The following is a 23878-nucleotide window of genomic DNA, read 5'->3' on the forward strand; positions in this document are numbered from 1 at the left end:
ACATGCAACGATTACAAAAATTATGTAATCGAGAAAAAACGATTATTAATTGTGAGTCGTTTTAATTCACGCGCACACAAGCTACCATGAGCTGCTCTGCCCCGCCCCCCTCTAAGCTACAGCTGCCAGCTAGCCGGCAGGTCCACCCCAAGAGGAAAGTTGTACCTAGCGGTCTGGAAAAATGGCAGGAGAATCACAGCAGAAGTGCTTGGTAAACAAAAAAGGCAAGTCAGATTCAATTGTATGGAATCACTTTGGGTTTGATGAAGAAGACGAAGAGCAAAAACACATCACGTGCAAAAAGTGTTTCGTAGTTGTGTCCGCACCGACCGGTAACACAACAAACCTTTTTAACCATCTAAAGTTTAACCACCGCCACCGTTATCATAATCTTATGAAAAACTAAAACGCATAAAAACAACTTCGTCCGCAATGCAATCTTCAGTCTCCGAATCTCTTTACGCTGCAACTCCCGTATTAACCTAACCCTAACCCGTATAACCCTAACGTACGTATTCTAGATGGCTGATGTATACAGAAGGCCTTAACTGGAACCTCACGGCACGCCACTGAATTTACTGTGTTTCATACTACATTGAACATACTTGAATTTATAATTTGCACTTTACTTGAGTTTTTTTTTTTTTTTATTGCTACAGTTCTATGGCAAGTCTATAGCAGTTTAATTACAGTGCACTATTTATTTACAAAAGGAAACATACTTGAATTTACAGTACACTTATTTGCATTCAAAAATTTTGTTTTGTACAAAAGTGAACATACTTTGTTTTAGTGGTTAAAAGCTTTATTTATGTTTAAAGAGTATATTTTACATTGTTTTGCAAGAAAAAAATAAACAACTTTAAGGTTAAAAAATAATCATTTTTAATAATCGTGATTTCAATTATTGCTAAAATAATCGTTTTTTTTTTTTTTTTTTCCTATAATCGAGCAGCCCTACTTCAAGCTGTAAAAAATACACTGTATCCCATTTGCTTTTATGTGTAATTCATGCTAAAGCACTAAATCTGAAAACATATTTTCTGCATATGAAATGAGAGTGTTCATGCACACTTTGAACCCTAGTCTTATCCTACTTGACATGCAAATAAAGATGCTTTCTGGGACTGAATCACAGCCCGACCAAGCATTACTCACTTTCTGGGCCGTGCTCTGAAATCCTGTGTTTGGATGCATTTCATCAGTCTCTGACCATCAAGTCTTCCACTGAGCGAACAGCTCCTTGTCAGGTTGAGCTGATGTTCAGAATGTGAACACTAGATGGTAGTTTTGCATGTCACCAACCTTTTAGCTTGATTGCAAGACTCAAATACATAAAATGCATAGGCAGTGCACTTATGGGATATACTGTACACCTGATATATATACTACATCACATTTATTAAAGGACTACATTGTCCTAGTCCTGCTTAGCTTGTGGTTCATACTGCTAATCCTGGCTGAGTGTTTCAAAGCAGCACAGTGGGTATGTGTCCTCTGTCTATGCCCACATTGAGCACAGATATTCATTGCGTGAAAGAAGCACATATTGTAGTTTTATTTGAGGAAGAACATTCCCAGCGGATGTGGTATACTGTTCCTGATTGATGTTTGTCTGTATATCTTATCCAGTTCATATTCCCCTTGTCCTGGGAAGAGTTTATCTTACAGTAAGCCTACTGCTGCTACAGTGAAGAAAATCAGTGAACAGATCATAAAATGACGATCAGCATTAGAATGAGAATGCTTTGGACTGTTTTCATTTCCACCAGCATTAATTATGGTGCTCAGAGACACTCTACTGCTGCATATAGAAGGGAAAAAAAAACAATGCAGTGCTTTGCCATTATCACTTTCAGTCACCCGGCTCCCGAAGCACAACCTCATCGACGCAGAGGTCCTTTCATATGCTTTGATCCTGTTAATAATTATAAGCTATGCAGCTGAAGAAGGAAGGCAGATTGAATGTGTAGCACAAAACTACACACTGATGGTGGAATTGAGAGTGAGGCACTTCGAATGACTGCTGTGGAAGATTCAATAACGGTGTGCTGTCATTCCCAGACACTTCCACAAAAAAAAAAATTCTCAGATTATATTCCTGCCCTGGATAAATAGTCATATTTTCTATGATTTGCCTAAGCATCTCTTTCACTGTACACTTTCCTCTTTCCGTTATCTCATCCTCTTCTGTCTGTCGTTTCCTATTGGACCCAACATTTCCCTCTTAAAACACTTCCTTATCTGGAGTGGCTCTGGAGTGACTCAGAACAGAACTGGAATTAACATCCATAATGGTCTGCTGGCAAGGTCACAAAAAGGAAAGCACTGGCTGGGAGGGTGACACCAAGCCAAGAAGCTCAACTGTTCTTCATGCTCCTCTCTCCACTGGGCTTGGAGATGGATTACTATGGCAGGCTTCCATTGCTCCATAGATGCTGGGTCTGGCCTCTTGTTCTGTTGTGATTATAGGAGTCACGCTCCAGTATATACCACTTCTCATCTGCAAAACCAGATCTTGAAGGGCTTCATAGTTCAAAGGCCTTTAAAGTCACTGATAAAAGTGTATTTATGGACCCATGGCTTTATTTAGAAAGCTGAAGTGTCAGTTTTTGGTTTCAGGAGCTCCTTTAACCGGTTTGATTTATGCAAACTGGTTAAACCACCATTTGTCATGGTGACAGGTTCTGGTAGATTAAGAAGTAGCCTACATCAGCAAGTTGTGCTGACTCTGTCACAGCCCAAAATCCAACTTGCTTTGCATTAGTAAAAACCAATATTCAACATTTATTACATAATAATCGCATGTGTCTTTCAAGCTATGTGTAATTTAACCCATAGAGACCCAAATAGCTACTGGTGACCAAAACCATCTACTGATATAAACTGTTTAATCCCTGCTGATCCAGTAATCCTATCAATACATGTAAATAATTGGTGTAAAATACAGTTTCTCATCTTTTCACGGGCATCAGATATGACCCATTTGGATGTTCAGAGGCTCTGTAGTTACCATGGAAACACCATCATCTTCTACGACATTGATTCACCAGTAAAACCTATGGAGTTGGATCAGTGACAATGAATGGACACTCTGGGTTTATGTTCAGTTATTTATATATTTTACTGAAAAAGTCACTTTTTCTTCAGTTTTTTCTGTTTCTAATTTAATTACCCTCAACTTTAATCTGAGCTCTTATGAACATCCACATGATCAGTGAATTAAATACAGGAAAGTACTTGATTCTCAATAAAAAACACGCAAACTGCAGAGGATAATATGTGTGTATAATATATATTATAATATGTATAAACAATGGCGATAAATCACTTAAGAAACGTTAAATATTGAGAAAAAACTAGTTTGGAACTGCCACATATGTAGCCCTGGGTTTTTATGGATTAATACTGAAGTGAGGTGGACAATGTGAATGAGATCAAAATGCACAAATACACAGCTCTGATTTTTGTCTGTTACCTCTAAATTTCACAAGTGCTTTCTTTAACAATGGGAGGAGACAGAGAAAACATAAAACTGTTCCATTATAGCAACATTTCCAATTTGGGGCAATGAGCTGAAACATGTAGATGAGGTATCGTAATCACTAGGACAAAAAAAACTCCCAGTTACTTCTGCTTATTTATTTTTTATTTGCAGTTGAAAAAGCTCTGTATCATTATGTTCCACTCGGGAGGGTCTGCAGAGTCATATAAAACCTAGTGGTGAGTTTTGTCCGTCTTTCCGGCTCGGTTTGAAACTTTTATACAGAGCCAACCCTAATCATAGCCAGACAGTCAAAACTATTGACTACAGAGTGTTAAAAACTGCCAAATATAAACAAGAATCATTGTTTTTTCTACTCCTACATCCCTTCATCATTCTTACTTCCTCTCACTTCCTGTGTGCCTTTTAGTTAATGAGTCACTAAAATCAGAGATTGATGGCCCTGTCGTGCTTCTGTGTTAATAATGTTGTTAAAATAGACCCATTGCTCAATAAGAAAATTGATTTATTGGGATTCTAGGCAAATGTGCATTGAAAAAGAAGAATGCTGCTAAATGTGGTCCCCTCATTCAGTTGATTGCTATGGACACGACATTTAAAAGGAAGCCAGATCGAGAAAGCTGGAACTGTCTGAATACTCCCATTTGGCAACGTCTTGTGAAGGACAGAAGGATAAACTATCCTGCTGTGGTCCCTGTCAGTCTTAGTTGGGAAAATAAAATGCGAATGAGGAATTGTCTCAGTGCATTAGATAAACAGAGGCTAGCCGAGGAAGACGAAGTAAGAGGTGTGTGTGTGTTCGGTGAAAAACAGCTGTGATGTGAGGATTCAGTGGGTGTTTGGATGTGTGAGTGTACACATCACGGTAATATTTATGCAAGGACTAACACATCTCATAAAAACACACAGGTTGCACAGATGAAAAGCGGTAAATGTTAATAGCAGGTTCATCATACATAATAGTGTCTAACCACAGGCATTTTCCTTGGGAGTCATCTGACAATAAGTGTTGTGACAGACAGTGAGTCAGGAGGGTTACAAGTCACACAAAAACAGCCTGTAGAACTCAATCTGTGTATGAAAATGAGTTAATTAGTTGTTTTAGAATCATACATTTTTGGCGTTACGGCTTTTGGCAGTGTGTTCTTTTGTCAATAAAACTAACTCAGGACAAAATATCAATTTAGGAGTATATTGTATTACCTCCTCATGTGATTAATATTTTTATTCAAGCTCACACATGGACACTCAGTGAGGCCGTTTACATGACCATAGAAGTCCGATAACTGGGAGTTATCGGATAATTGTAATAATCAGATTTAACGCATTTACTTGCACTTAAGAAATGCGATAATCGAAAAATCCTGGTTTAGACACTCCAGTCCATTATCGGATTTCTTTTGGAGTACGTAGTGATGGTAGACTTAAACTTCCTAGTATTGTCTTCTGCTCATGTTTGACTACGTAACTGCTGTTCTCTTTGATTTTAATTGTATTTACACATATGAAGACGTAAAAGAATGAAATAAATCAGATTAACCTGTGTACATGCAGGAAGACATCGGAGTACTTGGGAGAAATCCAGGTGTGTTAATCCGATTTGTCATAGTCAGATTACTGCTGTTATCTGATAAAACATATCGGATTAGTCTTGTTTACATTGTTACTTGAATAATTGGACAACTCCAGAAATTGGATAATGATCGGAATATTGGTGTGCAGTAGGGATGTAAACAATTAATCGATTATCAATTAATTGTCGATAAGAATTTGCTCGATTAAATTATTAATTGTCGGTTAATTGCCCTTTTCCACAGCGGTATTTGTGGTGTTGACAGTAGGGGACGCCACTGTCCAAACTAGGCTTCTCGGCATCTCTAAACTGCCCCTCTTCAGATCCATTTATTTAATTAAATTTCTCTGCTGAATTTATTTAGTTATACTACATAAATATCATTGCCTGTACTGTATCCCTAATGGTACAATAAATGAATCAGTAAGGAATATGACATGCTTTTTTCATGAAGTACATAAACAATATTAACTTTTATTCTTATAGACCCTATTGAATGAGAAATTCAGTTTCTCAGGAAAATTGCCACTAATCAATTAATCGTTAATCGATCGATAAGGTCAGCCACCTAATGATTATTGCATTAATCGATAATTTGCATCCCTAGTGTGCACATAAACAGGCTCATTGTGTGTTATGCACTTTTTTGTACATTGTTTTATCTCTTTGAGTGTGTTTTTCTTCTTCAGGTACACAGTCATCATGATGTATCATACAGTAGATGACTGTATTTCTGTGTATCACAGAATTACTATTGTGTTACCATTGTTTGGTAATGTATTTAGCATAAGTTACTCTGATTTCCACCCCTAATAAAAGCTGCCTTTTTTATAATTTCCTAAAGAGCAGTCTTCCCGTTACTTGTAAACTTCATATTATGCACAGTTTCCATGCCAATAACATCCTGTGGACACCACGGTGTCACAGTGTAGTGGAACCAATTTATGTTCAAATTCATCCTTGAGAAAAATACATTATCATCGCTGTCTCCCACAGTCACATGGAGCTATCAGATCAGCAATATTTCCATGGAGCTACGCTTAATCTGATCCCCGAGATAGAAGAGCATCAGCAACCACAAAGACTACAAAGGCTGGACGTGTTATGTTAATCCATCTCCTAGGAAAGTCCCGCTTGTATCAGCTATCCATGCTATTTTTTTCCCCCCTTTCTCTTTCATTCTTTTTTTTGGGGAGGAGTGGGGGTTTGGGGGGGTGGTAGGCATTTAGATGGATAATCACTGGCAACCCTCTGGCTAGTTTCTTCCAACTACTTACTTATAAATTCCTTCATCCTTTTTCTTCTTCTAACTCTTTCTTTACTGCTTAGAAACCTTTTCTATCTATCTATCTATCTATCTATCTGTACATGATCTATATTTGGATCATGTAAAGTTAGGGCTGGGTGATATGGAAAAAAATCATATCACGATAATTTTTTTTTTCATATCAGACAATATCGGTATGTATCACAATATAAATCAAATCAATATTTTTGTCAAGCTTAAATTTTGTGTTACTCAGAAGTTAGTTGTGAAGACATCAGAAGGTTATTTTTAATTTAAATATGATTTATTTTATGCCAGAGGTTGAACGTGACAGATGTGCTGAAGAACATTATACAACTGTTTCAGATAAATAAAACAGGTCCATATATTTAAAACTAAACTAAAAGTCTGACCAGCAGGCAAAAGCTCTCAAATTTTAAAAGAGAACAAAAAAAAACCAGACCATCTTCACCAAACAATGCCAGGGGTATATATGTGGGGGTGCGTTCTGTAACTGCTGTAACTGGCATAAACTGAAAATGAAACTTAACACTCTTTGAACGTCTGACTCTTGGCTTCTATGCCTCTGTTGTGCACCAGAACTGAAACGGTTTGCACCGTACTTCTCAGTAACCCGGTCACCTGAATTCGCCGTCAAATTTTCCCCTAAGGGAACATTCATTATCTCCCGCTAAAGCCCAAAGATTAGCATGTGTGCTGCGACTGCTCTTACGTCTGTGCTGTGTACGTCAACCTAACTTGATGTGGCTGTAGCGTGATTGGTTTGGTGCAGCGTTACTTATTTATGATTGGCTGTTCTTAGTCTGTCAAAACATGGACGACTGAATTCTGTCAGTTATATCAAGTATGCCTCATATTTAGGGGTGTAAGAAAATATCGGTTCCACAATATATCGCAATATTTCATTTGACGATATTGTATCGATATTAAAAAGTACTATATCTATATTTTTAGGTATTGATTCAAATGCAGGCAGAGGTTCATTTTAATTTTTTTCATTTTTTCTTTATATTTTTTGGGAATCCTGCGAGCTCTTTTGTTTATATATTCACATGGGTATTTTTCTCTGTTGTTTGTAAACTAAAAAAGTAATTCATTAAATTTAATATTAAAACTGTATTTATCAGAATCCTGCATTTTGACATTTTGCGTTTTTACAGAGGAAACGTTTGTGATATAGCACTAGATCCTATTCTGATGTGATACAGTTTTGTTTAGTATTAGTGCATATTTCTGGTTTTCCAAGAAATAATCATTTAAAAAAAGAAACAAAACAACCTCAGAAATATAGCCTTGTTAACAGTATCATGATATATCGTGATATATCGTATCGTGATCCTGGTATTGTGATTTGTATCGTATCGCCAGATTCTTGCCAATACACACCCCTACTCATATTTCTAGCTAAGAAAAGTTATTTCGCGATATATGTCATTACCCATTTATCGCCCAGCCCTATGTACAGAATGTTTTGTGAGTAACTTAATTCTCACACACATTGGATTCCACCTAAGAGGGTCTAGTTTTGTTGCTCCACGATTTTTATGATTTGATAAACTACCTTCCATTCCTTGCCTCGTGCACTTATTCCCCCAGTGCTGTGTTTTTATTCTGGAAGTCGACACTGGCCTCTCAGAAAACATATGGTCCAGATGTCAGCACAGATGATGGGGCTACATAGACCTCACTACATCATCTGCCAAATGCACTGACATCTGCATGCAGTGCACCTCTGTGGTCAATAGGAAATGGCCTTTTCAAGCTAATTTAGAACGGGTTTGCACTGAGACTAAACAGTGGAAAAAGCTGGTAGTCATCAACTGTCTATATACTCACTCTTACAAATGCTAAGAGGCCGGCATCCAAAATGCCTCAGATTTGTTTTGGTTTTAAAACAGTCACTCACAGCTCCCTCCTAATTTTAACAAATGGCTCACAAGTGTAGCAACAGGAGCAAGAGTGAGTAAGTAAGCCCTGGAAACTAGGCATGTCAGCTATGGAAACTCTTTTTTTGGGTTGGGCTGGCTCATGAGTTCCACATAGAAAAGGCTCATGTGGCCTACATTTAGCAGAAAAAGTTTTAATCTAGTTTATCTGGTTTATAGTTTTCTTTTAAATTCATCTAGTGCAAAATGATGAACAAACATGCTTTTCATTAATACTTATAACACAAGTCCTATGCCACTGGGTTTGATGTATACGTCTCCTTTTTCTTGTTATTATATAATTGTCTCTGCTTTGATGTCATTTTCTAGACAGAGTACTAATTACAGCGGTCAGAATGAATGCATATACAGGATTGACTTCCACTTAGACCAGAAGAGTTGAATTGATAATTACTTTTCTTGACCTACAAATGAAGTGTCTAATAAAAGCACACATGTATGGCATGCATAGCAAGTAGTTTATAAACTATGCAGAAACAGACAGCATGTATAAGGCTAACATGTGTCAGGACACAGACTTTATATTTATAAGTGAAAATTCTCTTAGAGAGAAGTGGCGATATTCTCAATAAGAGAATTTAGGCTAGTTCAGGTCCAGTATGAGAACAAAAATTGATTTATCCTTGACAATGAATCAATTATTGCACAAAGACAGGCTCAGAGAATCGATTCATGCTTTTAAAAAAATGGCCAGAGCAGTTCATCTGTGTTGTTGTAAATGTTTCAGGCTTTGTACTTTAATTGTACTTTAGGAGGGATAATGCACTTGACTGTCCAGACTCTGACATGGTGTCTCTTTACAAACCATTAGGGCACTGCAAAACATAGTGAATTTGTAGCCGGATGTTGACTGTGCTCCGGTCCATATCTATAGGAGGCTGACAGCTGCTCAGCTCTGGCCCTGCTTGCAAATTGTATCATTAGGAGGCATCATGAAACCGATCGTTCGCTCTGGGAATTCAAGTCCCACCAAGAGAATTCAGTTCACCCTCATTCTCACATTTCTCCTGCTTCTTAATCCTTTCTCTTTTCACAATGAGATGTCCTTAATGGGCCTTGACTGCAGAAGAGACGGGACTGCCCAGGTCTATCACTCGTCTGTCATTCACCTTCTGTATTTACTTTCATCTTTAGTTTTTTTTCTTCTGTTCTACACCCTCTATTCTTTAAACTCACCCTCAAGTAGGAGCTTTTTAGCTCACCAGCCGATAGGCAGGTGAAGATGCTGTGGCCGGCGTTGGTGCCTTCATTAGCAATTTCTTCACACGTCTCAGACGAAACTACTGGTCGCATTCATTTCAAATTTTTTATGCAGCCTCAGTTGGACAATGTCTACAAAGTTTGTCCACAATTTTGAGAAATTTGGATTTTTTTTTTTTACATTTTTTTGAAAAATAATTTTGAAATATTACAAATCTGCCTTTACTCATAATGGTCCATATTTTTTTCTACTTTATTTTTATTTGTTTTCTCAACAGACAAACAAAACAACACAAACTGGGGGTCACTGGTTGAACACAAAATATTTCAGTGACAGACAGTAGTAATTATGCATTGTTTTGTTTATAGTCCAGCCATTTTCTCTAGCGCTTCATGAAGATATGTTCCTTGAGTCATAGGTAATAAGACAGTCTTTCCATAGAGTAGATTTCCTCTGATATAGCCACTGATCCTCACTGGGTGCATGTGTTTTGAGCTAGTTCCTTGTAATGGCCTTTTTGGAAGCAATTATAAGAATTTTAAAGAAGTGTTTGTCTTCTTTCTCTAATACATCTCCAGGTAGCAATCCCAGCAAAAACAATTTGGGGTCCTTAGGAATTGTGAAAGTCATAATGCCCTCAATTATTTCAAAAAGCCGTTATAATGGTCCATATTTTGATGGCTTATAACATGGAAATGCTTTGAGATATCAATATAATTACTATTGATCACTGATAGGAAGTCATATATGGACTTTCATTTGGGTCCATGACCTTTGACCTTGAGTGACCTTGAAGGGTCAAACTCAACCTCACCAATGTCTAGATTTCAACAATCTTCTCCGAAACTACTAGTTGGATTCATTTCAAATTTTATATGTCGCTTCCTTGGGACAATGTCTGCAAAGTTTGTTCACAGTTTTGAGAAATTTAGATTTTTAAAAAAATTTTTGATGATTTTTTTTTTTTTTTTTTTAGTATTAAACCTTTGCCTTTACTTATAATGGTCCATATTTTGATGGCTTATAACATGGAAATGGTTACCAATATCAGTATAGTTACTATTGATAGTGGTAGGAAGTCATATATGGACTTTAATTTAATTTGTGGAGTTCTCCTCCAGTGAAAGTTCCACCCACTTCTACTGGGAGATCGATATCCTGCATCAAAACCACAGGACTCTAACATAGAGACAGAACCTGACAACCTTGTGAATTCAAGTTGTTATTGATTGTTGATAGAACATTCCGGTGAAATACAGGGTCATTGGTCCTATTTTTTTCCTACTTGTGCTTCCCCTGCCTTTCCTTCTTTTCTGTTTTGGCTCCCTCATCCTCTTTCCCTCTCACCCTCCCTCCTCACGTGGTGTTGAAGCTCTTCCCCCGTCCCCTCCCCTCCCCGTCTCTCATTCATTCACTGGCTCCATCTCCATTACGCTTGTCATGTGGGTCGCTCGCTCTCTCATTCCTCAGCCTGGCCACTGATCGGATACATGCCGCTGCTTTGTAAGTAGTCAGCCACGGTTTTTGTTTACTCTTCACCTCCCTTTCTCTTCCTACTTTTGAAAGCTCCAACAACTGTTGCTGTCTGCACAGTATGGCAGAGAATTGCCAGCATACTGATGGGCTCAGAGGCACAGATGGACAGGATGATAACACAAGACTTAAGAGATCCAGAGAGAAATGATAGTGCATAGGGATAGATCACAGTAGATGAAGTAAAGTTACAGAAAAGCAGCAGAGAGGGAGTCATAAGACATTCTGCGTGTCGTTATCATTATCATCTCTTATCTTGAGCATTAACTATACAGAAAAGGGACTTTTGGCACTGCTGGAACCTCCTAATTAAATGGGATGTGATTTTGGACAGACTGGCTCACATGTCATTAAGAATTCTCTAAACCACTTAAATAGTTGTGGCTTTCTTTCTCACAGTTCGTTGTTTTTGGGTTCTAGTATTACTGTGTCAATGTGTATGAATACCCATTTCTGTACTGTAACCTATTTAAGAGAGTCCAATGTTTTTGGCCTGTTCATTTCTGTCCTTTTGTGCCATACAACATCCTTTCTCCCTCCCTTATTCATGTGGGGATATTGAATTTGTATTGAAGCAGCTTGCTTGGTTTACAAAACAATTTGAGAAGAGAAGGTTTATCTTCTTTCAGTGGCTGTTGTTTGCACCCAGACTCTTCTGTTTTGTGTTTCAGCACAGTCCCACACAGACGGTATCCAAATTCAAAGATCATAAAAAGGATTTTTCACAGGATTTATTTTACCATAAAAATGGAACCGGAGAGTAAAAGAGAAAAAAATGAAACTAAGACGAGGAATGTATAATGTGATTTTTTTTTTTCCCATTTGCTTGAATGTGGAGTAAAGTAATGCTCAGAGTACAATTTAATTAACTTGATTGGTGATTTATCTGTGACTATTTTTGCTACTTGCATTGTATAGCAAATAAATCCCGCTCCAGCTCCGACACAAAAAAAACAACAACAACAACAGAAGAAATCAATATAAATCTGTGCCAGTTTCAAATGCTTTTAGGGTGAATGTATTTGATGATTTGTTGTCAGTTTATTCAATCTAGTCAATATTTATCTCAGTGCATTGTGGTAGCTTCATGTCAGTTCTTTTTTGATTTCAGTCCATTTTTATTTCACTGGGACATGAATTTATATCATATTGAACTAGTCATCAGGTGACTTACAGCATAATTAAAGACTTTAGAAGTGGAAACTAAAATGGGCAATATCTAATTTTGGCATAAAGCAAAAAAACTGATGCCTACTTTAACATGTTAAAATTCCTCCCAGAGCTTTCTTCTTTGCTCAGCACAGCTTCAAAATGATGACAATATTTTTGAAATGTTATCAATAACCAATGTTGTCACAGTCCACAAAGCAGATTTACAGGACATATTACATCTAGAAATAGTTCGACATAGTGCATTTAGTGCATGCCCCTGCCTGATCAGTTATAGAGCTAAAAAAAGACATACAACCTGCTGTCACTGAGTAGAATCATCATCTGCTGTATCAAATGCTGCAGTGAAATAAGAATTCTTTCCTGTGCCTCTTGAAAAGTCAATATAACATCCTCGAGAACCTAAAAGTAATCTTTCATTTATAAAGTCCAAATATTTATCTGCGGTAACTCTCTCTACTGTAGACGATTCCTTGGAATTGTTCAGTTACTGAGATACATTGTTGTAACACTGAGGTAAAACAAGCAGTTTTGGACTAAAATATAAACACATCAATGTGTTTATTCTGCAGTTTAACACATTAACGCCAACACACCAGTGGTACAAAAACTAATGCGTTATGAAAATAGTTTCTGTTATGGAAGTTGCAAAGCGTTTAATTTATGTCTTATGTTGAAATGTAGAAATTATAGGCAAAGTAGTTTCAGCTGTATCAAGTTAGTTAGATTTTTTTCTTTTTCGCTCTGTTGCTCCTCAAAACATGCAGTCTGGTGTTAAAAATTGAGAGCAGGGATGGATGTAATGGAGACGAGGACAAGGTAGAACACAGGTGTCAAACATGCGACCTGTGGGCCAAAACCGGACTGTCAACGGGTCCAGTCCAGCCCCAGGGATGAATTTGTTAAGTACAACAGTTTCACTGAAGATACAAACAATGAAGGGTGTCATAATCATGTTAGTTCAGGTTCCACATACAGACCATGTCCACACAAAACTGCGTCTTTTCCTATCCGATCCATTTCTTTGTCGTTTTCAAAAAAGTGTTCACTAGACATGGGGTTGTTTCAGGAAATATATGCATCCACACGAAAACCACTGAAAACGACTGAAAACGATATGGTACAAATGCCAGGCCTGTATGTGGCTCCCGCAAAAAATGGAGAAGAAGACATGGAGCATGCACATAAAGCTTACTTGGTTCTACCGGGTTTGGTCCGTTCTGGTTACCCTCCTGGTTGCCTCTCTCTGTGGTAGACCCAAGAGCATGTAGTGAATATTGTTAGCTATGGTTGTTTGTTCATTGTAATGAAAGAGTAGCCGAACATTTTGATTCAATATTTTCAATAAGTTCAGTAGCTGTTGTAGCACGAGCTCTATTCTATAGTCCACCACTGTTGTTGTTGTTGTTGTTGTTGTGAAGTGGCATCTTGCTTCCGGGGTGAAATGTTAGAGAGGTGGGGCTATGACATCATCGTTTTAGAAAAGTTGTGCTTTGGTTGTACAGGCGAAGACGCGAAACCGGCGTGTTCAAATTCATACACTGGGACCCAGTTTCAAAAAGTTGCGGTGTCGTGTGGACAAAAGGCCTATCCAATACAAAACTTTTGCAGATATGACCAAAACTGTCTTTGTATGGACAGGGCCTCAATCTCAAGTGGATCAGACCAGTAAAATACAGTCATAATAACTTATAAATAATGGATTCCACAAATTTTTGCTTTTGTTTTAGTGTAAAAAAAGTAAAATTACATGAAAACTTTTACATTTACAAACTATCCTTTCACAAAAATCTGAATAATCTGAACAAATACAGTATGAACAACCTGAAATGTCTTAAGCATAATTTTAACAATATTCTGCCTGTTATTAAATGTTTTGTGCATTTGTAGATCCCCTGTGTCACAAGTTGTAATACACGAGTAAATGATAATAATATTGTTAAAATTTCACATATTTTTCTTAAGGCATTTCAGGTTGATCATGTTATTCAGATTTTTAAGGAAATTTTGTAGATTAAAACATTTTAATAATGTAATTTTACTTTTTTCATTATTATTTTACTGTTCCAGCCCATTTGAGATCATATGGGGCTGAACGTGGCCCCTGAACTAAAATGAGTTTGACACCCTTGAGGTAAAGCATAACAACATGATGAAATGATGGAGATAAGATGGAGAACTGGCTGTTCTGTTGACTACAGCTGCACCGTATGTTCATGATGCCACCACTACGACTAGCTGAGTGTTTACTGTAAGTCACAGCAGATACTGACAATTCCCGTGTGTGTGAGGCGTCAACTCTGCCACTAAGCTCAGGATGTTAAATGCCGATTTGTCTGTGGTCTCTCACTGAGCCCTGTTGTTTTGTAAATGCTTGTTGTGTGACTCTTTGTACTCAACCACAGACTTATCATATATCCAACACGCCATACTTAAGAAAAACACAGGTCTTAGATCTGTAGGCAGGCTTGCATGACAGTGCCTTGCACTTCTTGGAGAACGAAGACCAAAACAAGGGAGACAAATAGCAAGTTTTGTTATTTAAAGTTGGTGTCATTTAGTTGAGTGTTATATTTTGAGGAGAAGATCTCTTAGGTTGGTCAAAGAAGGTAGTGTTTGAATGAAAAATGTAATGCACCATCACTTTTTTGATACTAAACCTGTCAGAAGCCACTTTTATACAGAGATCAAGGAAAAAAGGTGAAATGGTGATTCCACCATTGACTGATTTCCACAGCCAAACCAAAGGAGTAACAGAGGTGAGACAGGCTGGACTTTTACACAGCGGACCTACGTTCTGGAACCAAAGGGGCGGTGTTACTAACTTCTCCAGAGCCGGTCCGTCTTTCACTGTTCCAGAAATGTTAGCATCGATAGAGTCCTCCACCCGAAGTGACAGCAGCTCGCAGATCTCGGCATCTCCTCAGTTTGACATCTTTCCAGTCACGTTGATATGTTTGTTTACTGTACACGGCCCCCAGCTCATTTTTAAATCCCCCGGCATGGTGGTCGCACATGCAATAGGTCATCAAAACGACACCTTGGTTGCTGAATGAGAGGTGCTCCTTTTTAAATAGTGTCCCAAAATCATGATTCCACCTTTATCACGGCTGTGTTTCTACCTCCAGAGGAGTTACAGAGCTGCAATAAAGGTGAGACCAGATGATCCCATTATTCCGTTTACACAGACGTTGTTCCGGAATAAAGGCAAAATATTCCTGTAACATAAGTGCTGTGTAAAAGGGGCTAGAGACTGTATATTTTATTTACTTTCCTATTTATATGATTACTATTGAAGTGTCCCTGCAACTAGGCCTTCTTCACCAAAACACCTGTTTATGTCAGACCAGAAAAAGTCCAGGTTAAACTTAACTGGTGATCAATGAATACTGTTTTTCCTTTAAGTAAGAATCTTATGCTTACTTGTTCATAGTGATGTTTTATGAGAGAAAATTATAATCAGTAATACTTTGTTTATCCTTTTTTTTTGTACTTGCTAGAGTTTTTGGTGCACAGTACCAGTACATATGTTGTGCCCTCTCCCTGTAGACTGTTATACAAACAAAGCAAGCGACATGTATTCTTTCAAGCATGGCGATTGCGGCCTCTTGGTATGTGTTTCTTGACATTCATGTCTGCAGTTGATGAATGGTTGGACTTAACAGTCATTAAGCCATAATCCTGGTTTCAAATCACTGACAGGAATATGGTTAATATGTTGTTTGCTGTCTTCTTCCCATATTTCCGGTCCATTGTATATTCTTTTTTCACCATCATGTTATTGTCCTGCAGTATTTGGAGTTGACTGTAAGCCATTGGCTCAGTCTCTCTGCAGTCTCTGTTAATGACAGTGAGTCAGCAAATTATTCTCACAGATCTGCTCATCTGGGAGGGCTGAAGGTGCTGTGGGGGGTCGATAAAAATCTCCCTTTACACCTGAAAAGAATTTCATCCAATAGGCCTTGCACTAAATCATGATGGTATGATTGCAGTATCACACAGAGATGGAAATGTTTAGCTCTGAACTGAAGTAAGTTTTTAAGTGTCTTCCAATTCAAACAGTTTATTTTTGCCTTCTTTATATAAAACAAAGGGACATTTCGCTGAGAACAAACACTGAGTGTTCTGGTCATAAAACCAACAGGAAACTTGAATCACCTACATTTACTCTGGATATTGAACATAGCTTCCAGACAGCAGCCATAGCAATCAGTATTTATTTTCAAACCAGCCAGTCATGCTTTGAAAAAAAAAAAGCCCTCAGACATACGATTAAAAGCCTGTTTGCTGCCGAGTGTGCCAGTTAAGAAATTCAGACTGTTATTATGGTGTCAAAGCAGGAACACACACTCCTATCTGCACCTCTCAGATGAAACAAACCAATAGTATGCTAGCATTGTGAGTCCTGTGGAAGGGAATGCACAGGTAGCAGATGGATTGCTGGAACCAGCTGTTGTTTACTAGAGAGATACAGTTTTATGAAAGTCTCCTGAAATGTACAAAACAAACAGTGTCAGTGTAGAAGCCTCTTAAGAGAATAATACAATACAGAACAGGGCCAAACCAAAGGTTTAATTATCAGCCTTTTTATTCCAAGGGTGCTGCTTTCAAGTCTGTGCAGAGGATGTGGATAAAAACATTAATTTAAGTATTGTCTTACAGTCGAGTGTCCTCTGAGGCACTTCCTTAAAGACAGGTCAAGCAAACTCCTTAAAGTCAACTGGAGGTAGTAAGTTCTCAGGTGTTGCACACTGCAAAAAGAGGTGATAAAAGTACAAACTCTGAGGAAAAGGCACTCAAAACAAGTGAACTTATCTGTCCATGCAGCAAGATAATGTCACTTGACAAGATTTTTTAAATTAAGATTGTTAAATCCAAAAGTAAGATTATAGTGTAAAGCTGAACACTTAAAATAAGAAATTAACTCTTTAAACAAGATAAATTATCCAGCACTTCTAAGTAAGTTTTTTTCTTTTTTTTTTAATCTTGGTAAGAACCAAATCATTTGCAGTGCAGTGAATCCGTCTGGTCTTCCACTTGTCACTTGTAACAACTAAGTGTTAGACACTTTTTTCTGCCATGAGGCTTGTTAACCAAAAGCAGATGGCGTTGATTGCTGTGCACTGCCGACCCACTAATTGATTAGAAAGAGTGGTCTCTGGACTGATCTCAACACCAATCTTGGTCTCATCTCAGTTTTGATTACTTTTCATGTGATCAGTTTTGAACAAAGAGGGCTTAAGAATTTATTTTAAAACGGTAAAGACCACAGCTGTAGTGACTTCACTAAAGTTCTGGTGCCTTTTCTGATGAATTTTAACATCAGAGGTAGAATTTGTGAAACCTTTTGCCAGTTGATTTTTTTTTTCCACAAGCTGTAATTTTGCTACTAAATGGACAATTGAGTCATGTCTGGAATCATCTCCTCCTCACACCAGAGATAGATCCATCCACACCTGATCAGCAGTAACTGGTGCAGATTGTGGCTGATGGTATTATTAGTCTATTAAACTACACATACTGACTTTGACTGAAAATAATAGCTCAAATTGTTAAGATTATTTTGATGTTCAGTTCTACAATGTCCATTCCAACATTTTTTCAGATTATAAACAGGGGAAAGATTTCCATTCGATCTCTACCTTTTACCATATCAATCTGTAATATGTGAATATCACAGTTTTAGTAATGCCCTTGACTTTTCTTTTTTTTTTTTTTTTTTTAAAATCTTGTTTAGTTTTAATCTTCACTTTGTCTTACTTTGCCTTAATTTTTGTGTTCTCATTGTTTGGATACACTCTGGTTGTGGTCATGGTTTGGACTCGGTTTCAGTTATCTTGTATTCATGTCATTTCATTCTATTGTTGTGACATAGCAGCGCATACATTTAATTAATAGATGGGCAAATGTTCTCTTTCCAATCATTAGTATATGATGCCACTGATTGACTGAAATGGCCTGTAAGGATCAATAACTTACAGATTTCTCTGAATTTAAACATTGATGGAAAGGTTTGATATAATGTAAGCCCACAACTACACAAGCTAATGGGGGCCTAGCTGTTTTTGGACATTCTAAACAAGAAATGCTATTAGCCTAACTGTATGTAACCAAGTAATTACCAGTAAACAGTTGATGATGGAACCATTGATGTGATCAGAGGTCTGTAGGTCAAACTGCTGTCAGAAATATTCATTAGGTGTCATAAATAAATGTGTGGAGACTGGCTCAGTAGATAATAACATATTTGATTATCATAGTCTGTTGTACTTGTGATGAATGAGTTGTTTGTTCATTTATCTGTGGACACAGATAACCGATAGCTACTTGAATGTCACGATGTTTTTCAAACCACACAGCTGTTGTAATGAAAGTATGTAGATGTTTAGACTCACAGTAATGGATTTGTTCATGATATTGGCTCACTAGCGTCCAACGGCAGAGCTATCACCATAAAACTCCCAAGGATTTTCTCTCCATCCCCATTTTGACAGATCATTTTTCTGCTCTAAAGTGGAGGAATAGCTTGATAAAAACCCAACGCTTTCTGAGCCGACTGTGGCTATTTTTATCCCCGAAACAAGATGCTTCGTCCTCGGATGAATTAATGCAGACCCGTTTTTAAGATACAATTCCTCACTGGGGGGCTGGTTTGTTATTTTCTCATTTTCCTTGGTTTCAAAGCAACATTAATGGAACCACCTATTTTGTCTTCAAATAGATCACCTTGAACAGATCCTTAGGCAAAAAGAGGAATGTATTTAAAAGGCAGCTGAACAGTTGCATTCACTGAAATTGTGTGCTTTCCTCATGGTTGGCATTAAATCTAGTAATTGGATTTGGATTAGGAAAACTGCTATGATGAAAACTCCATTTTCATCATTGGACAAAACAAATGCCTGTGTACCAATAGGCTAATAAATATTTTTTTTCTAACAATAAATGAAAGAGACTCAGTCATGACTGCGTGACAGCTTTGCTAAAAAAAGCACAAAGAGTTCTTCTTAAAAATAACTTCATATACAGTACATCTGTGGTGTGCCTTTGGTTATAATGCAACTCTTAAAGGGGTCATATTTTACTAAACCCACTTTTATTAGTCTTTGGTACATTTATTTGTGTATTTGGTCTCTAATAGTTCCCAAAGTTTGAATGTGAACCCTCCAGGTGCTGCAAAGCTATCTTTATATTCATTTGGCAAAAATCTAGTGGATTTCTACAACCCCTTTCAATTCCTGCTTAATTTGATACGTCTATAACTAGTTACATCACAACATTTGCACATACAGGGTGGGGAAGCAAAATTTACAATGAACATTTAGTTGTTTTTTCTCAGCAGGCACTACGTCAATTGTTTTCAAACCAAACATATATTGATGTCATAATCATACCTAACACTATTATCCATACCTTTTCAGAAACTTTTGCCCATATGAGTAATCAGGAAAGCAAACGTCAAAGAGTGTGTGATTTGCTGAATGCACTCGTCACACCAAAGGACATTTCAAAAATAGTTGGAGTGTCCATAAAGACTGTTTATAATGTAAAGAAGAGAATGACTATGAGCAAAACTATTATGAGAAAGTCTGGAAGATACTATTAAAGAAGAATGGGAGAAGTTGTCACCCGAATATTTGAGGAACACTTGCGCAAGTTTCAGGAAGCGTGTGAAGGCAGTTATTGAGAAAGGAGGACACATAGAATAAATACATTTTCTATTATGTACATTTTCTTGTGGCAAATAAATTCTCATGATTTTCAATAAACTAATTGGTCATACACTGTCTTTCAATCCCTGCCTCAAAATATTGTAAATTTTGCTTCCCCACCCTGTATAAGGTCAAGACTTCTAATGAACATTTCTCCAAGTACGCCAGAATTCTTTATCAGCAGCAGCGGTTGTAGTCCATACTGAAAATACGTCCAGACTTCGAGCTGAGGACCTAAAATGTTCAGTTACTGGTTGAACAGAACAGAGAAGCACAACCAACAACCTGGAGGGGGTGGGGCGTAAAGTGACTCATGCGCATTTAAAGGGCCAGCGCTCAAAATGATCTTTCTGGTGTCATTACTGAGAAATAGGGTTGAAGATGGACCTGTGGAGTTGAATTAATGAAGAATTCAGACCCAAGCATAGCATTTACAGTTTATGTAGACCACAGGGAAATGTTTTAAAATGCATAAATCCATTCTAAAAAGCAAAATATCACTCCTTTAATACAGAAGACAATTAGTACAAACACATTCCATGGGGCTAAATGTCACCAGATATACAATAAGGTCCAAAAGACGCTTAAATGCAACAGCTCCTTCCATTACATGCATGTGTTGGAGATTGCTCTGTTGCCTTTCTTGCTGATGACTGGGTGGAATGAGAAGTGGGAGGAGTCATCTGCTTTTACCTGCCTATGTGGGTTGGGGTTACATAAGGCATAAAAGACCGTCCTTCTGGTCTGTCTCACCCTCTCAGTCTGACCTCCTTCATCCACCTTGTCTTTTCTTTGTCTGGTTTTTGCATCAGACAACATGCATCACACCACAATTTCACTCATTCACGCACTGCTGACATTACTGATTACTCTACTGTTTCCACATCACGGTATTTTAGTTTAGTTTAACAATGTTTATTAACTGGAGTAAATAAATTGGTTTTGGTTGGTATTTCTGTGCAAGGCCTCCTTTCTTTTTTTCAGCGGTTCATATTGTATTCCAAGCAAGTAGACCACAGCCTGTGACTTGCAATATGTCTTAGAAGTGGATGTTCTTGGTGATAACAACTTAACGACCTCAGGATCAAGAATAGATCAACATCACACAATGTCTTTGTTGGCTAGATATACACCAGTGCTAAATGTACCAGTAAATCTGATATGTGCGCTGCAACACCTTGCCAGAACAATGACTTACTCTTAAAATGAGCCATGATGTTAAGAGATCAGCCTCAGGCAGAAAAAAAAAATACAAAAAGTCTCCTCTTCGCCTCCTCTGTCTCTGTTTTGCTTACTGTTTCCCTTCCTTCGCTCTCCCTCTTCATCGCTGCTGTCACACACTCACAGTTTTCGTTAATCTTTCTGTTTTTCTGTCTGCCTGTCTGTGTCATCTGTAGGTTCCAGCAGTAGATGCTCTCTGCTTGGCCAACTGGGACTCCATGGATGCCAACGCTGCTGCCTGAATCATTGTACTGTGAGTTTACTCCTCTTCTGTCTGTCTGTGTGTGTTGCTTTTTGTCCATCTGTGTTTTTTTCTCATGTCTTCGTAGGCTTTTCATGCTTGTTTAGTCAGCGCGTGTGCCATGCACAGTTGAATTAATGACGTTCCAACCCATCTGCACTCTGCTGTAGGAGCCTCTCCACAACTTTATTTGTGGTACTGTTTTGAATAGCAAGGATACATTTTTGTGACTCTAAAGTTGACGCCAAGGGAGTCTAGTTAGTCCCCACGGACCAGAGTCGTGCTGTGATTAGTCTCTCACGCTGTGTTCATTATTTTGCTGATTCCGTTCTCTGCTCTAGTACACTCCGATTTTAATATGGCAACACTGACTTTCTACAGAACAAAACCTGTGTGTTTGAAGCCAGTATTCTCATGTCATTGAGTGATATTTTACAGATTTTATCTCTAAGGTTTGCAGTTAGTTAAGTGGCATATGATTTTACGACAACCAGCCATACTCTACACCATCATATTTTTAGTTTTACCTTTATAGATGGTCTGAATATGTCGTAGCACACATATGAGCTGGTGGGGTACAATAAATAATAATGGTTGCAGAGAAACGTGTCAGTGCTTCATATTATTAATGACATTAACCCTAAATGACCCAAACAGACACTGGTGACCAAAAGCATCTACTCATTTAAAATGTTTAATACCTGTTGATCCACTAATCCGGCCAATGCATGTAAATAATTGGTATAAAATACAGTTTGTCATCTTTGTATGGTCATCTGATATGACCCATTTGGACGTTCAGAGGCTTCAGAGTGAATGTGGAAACACCGTCCTCTTCTACAACATTGATTCACCAGTAAAACCCATGGAGTTGGATTAAAGACAGTGGATGGAGATGCTTATTTTTATGTTCAGCTATTGGTATCTTTGCCACAACTTTAATCTGAGCTTTTATGAACATCTATGTGATCAGTGAATTAAATATAGGAAAATACCCGATTTACACTGAAAAAACAGAAAATAAGGGGCATAATATTACAATAAATGGTCCTAAATCACTTAAAAAATGTTAAATATAGAAAAAATTAATTTTCTCTATATTCACAAAAGTAGCTCTGGGTCTTTATGGGTTAGGCTAATATTTTAACATCCTTTTCACGGGGTGAGCTTGTAACAGAAGTTTAGGACCAGAATGCGTGTATTACACATCATGTTAAAGGAAGCGTCTTCTAGTGTAAACTACATCAGTTCAGACATGGCTCACACATAACAGTAACTTTCAAACTGGTCATTGGTGACTGGGTGGAAAGTAAAGGGTTAAAAATAATGTGCTCTAATTGTTTTGCTTTGACCACAGACTGTGTTGTACGCAAACAGCTCATTTCTATTGGTTTACATCCAAAGGTCAAAGATTACAATTCTAACCAATTTTTAAAAGTCTAACTTCACCTCCTGTCTGAGTGTAACTCTACACAGGGCATGATTCTGGAAATTACTGACTGCAAAGAAGTAAATAGGCTGATAGAGAGCTGAGCATGTCCAGGTGTGAATGTCCGGGTGTGGATGTAGTTCAGGGTCATCTAAAACAGCTCCAGGTCAACTGGTTTGATAATAATTGAGGTTTGGCAGAATCTGTTGGATGTAACGTCTCTGATCAGAGCCATTAATGCTTTTTAAAAAAAAAAAAGTCAGGACATAGAATTACACTCTCCTTTAGTACTAAAGTACAACTCTGTGTGATCACTGTCAGTGTGCTCAAGAAGATTTTCAAACAAGAAGTGGCAAGTTGAGCTGGTTTCACCGATAGTTGAATGATAACATAGATGATATGATTCTGTTTACAGGTCAAAAAGCATCTTTTACTCTTTAGTATCAATAATTGATTTTGGTTTCTGCCAGTGACACGTAGCCTTCATAAACTATACAGTTGTTTGGTGGATGTTGATGATGACTTACCTTCCTGAACATTGTCATGCACTTGTTATCTTCCTAATGATCTCTGTTTCCATATGTCTCAGTACCATCTGGGTAAAATGCAGCCATCTGTGTTTCTGCATCCCAGCAGGTTTGGGTTCTGCTCTTTTTTTGCTTGTGTTTGGCCTCTACATCTTCCACCACAGATGTTACTGTGTGCATGTGATAGTGTACGGACAATACTTGACCTTTTACAAAGAAACACCATCTACTATTTGCTTTTTAGCTTACTGGCCAATAGGCTGTAAGCTATTGTCGCCATGTGGCCTCCATTGTCATCGTCATCTGTCATTGTCTGTCGTCCGTTACAAAACTTTCAATCGTCTTCTTCTCCGAAACTACAATTCCGATTGACTTCAAACTTGGTATACAGCTTCTTTATGTTGATGTCAGCAAAAGTTAGTGAAATTATTTGGATCAGGATCTGATTCTGGATTTGGTGTGACTTTGAAAAATTTCCCCATTATAAGAGATAGGAAGTGGATCGATGCAATAACTTAGTATATATAAATTATAT

At 37.8% G+C, this 23878-nt stretch overlaps 1 protein-coding gene across 1 annotated transcript in view; it reads left to right on the plus strand.

The window, feature by feature from the left end:
- The window catches only part of peak1 (pseudopodium-enriched atypical kinase 1), a 145842-nt gene that overhangs the window by 49221 nt on the left and 72743 nt on the right, over positions 1-23878 (plus strand). Inside the window, exon 3 of the mRNA XM_030137177.1 lies at positions 21323-21399. The gene's annotated coding sequence lies outside the window, so the exon portion shown is untranslated. The remainder of the gene's footprint in view (positions 1-21322; positions 21400-23878) is intronic.

The sequence above is a fragment of the Sphaeramia orbicularis genome, chromosome 6 (assembly GCF_902148855.1).
Source record: "Sphaeramia orbicularis chromosome 6, fSphaOr1.1, whole genome shotgun sequence".
Taxonomy (NCBI): domain Eukaryota; kingdom Metazoa; phylum Chordata; class Actinopteri; order Kurtiformes; family Apogonidae; genus Sphaeramia; species Sphaeramia orbicularis.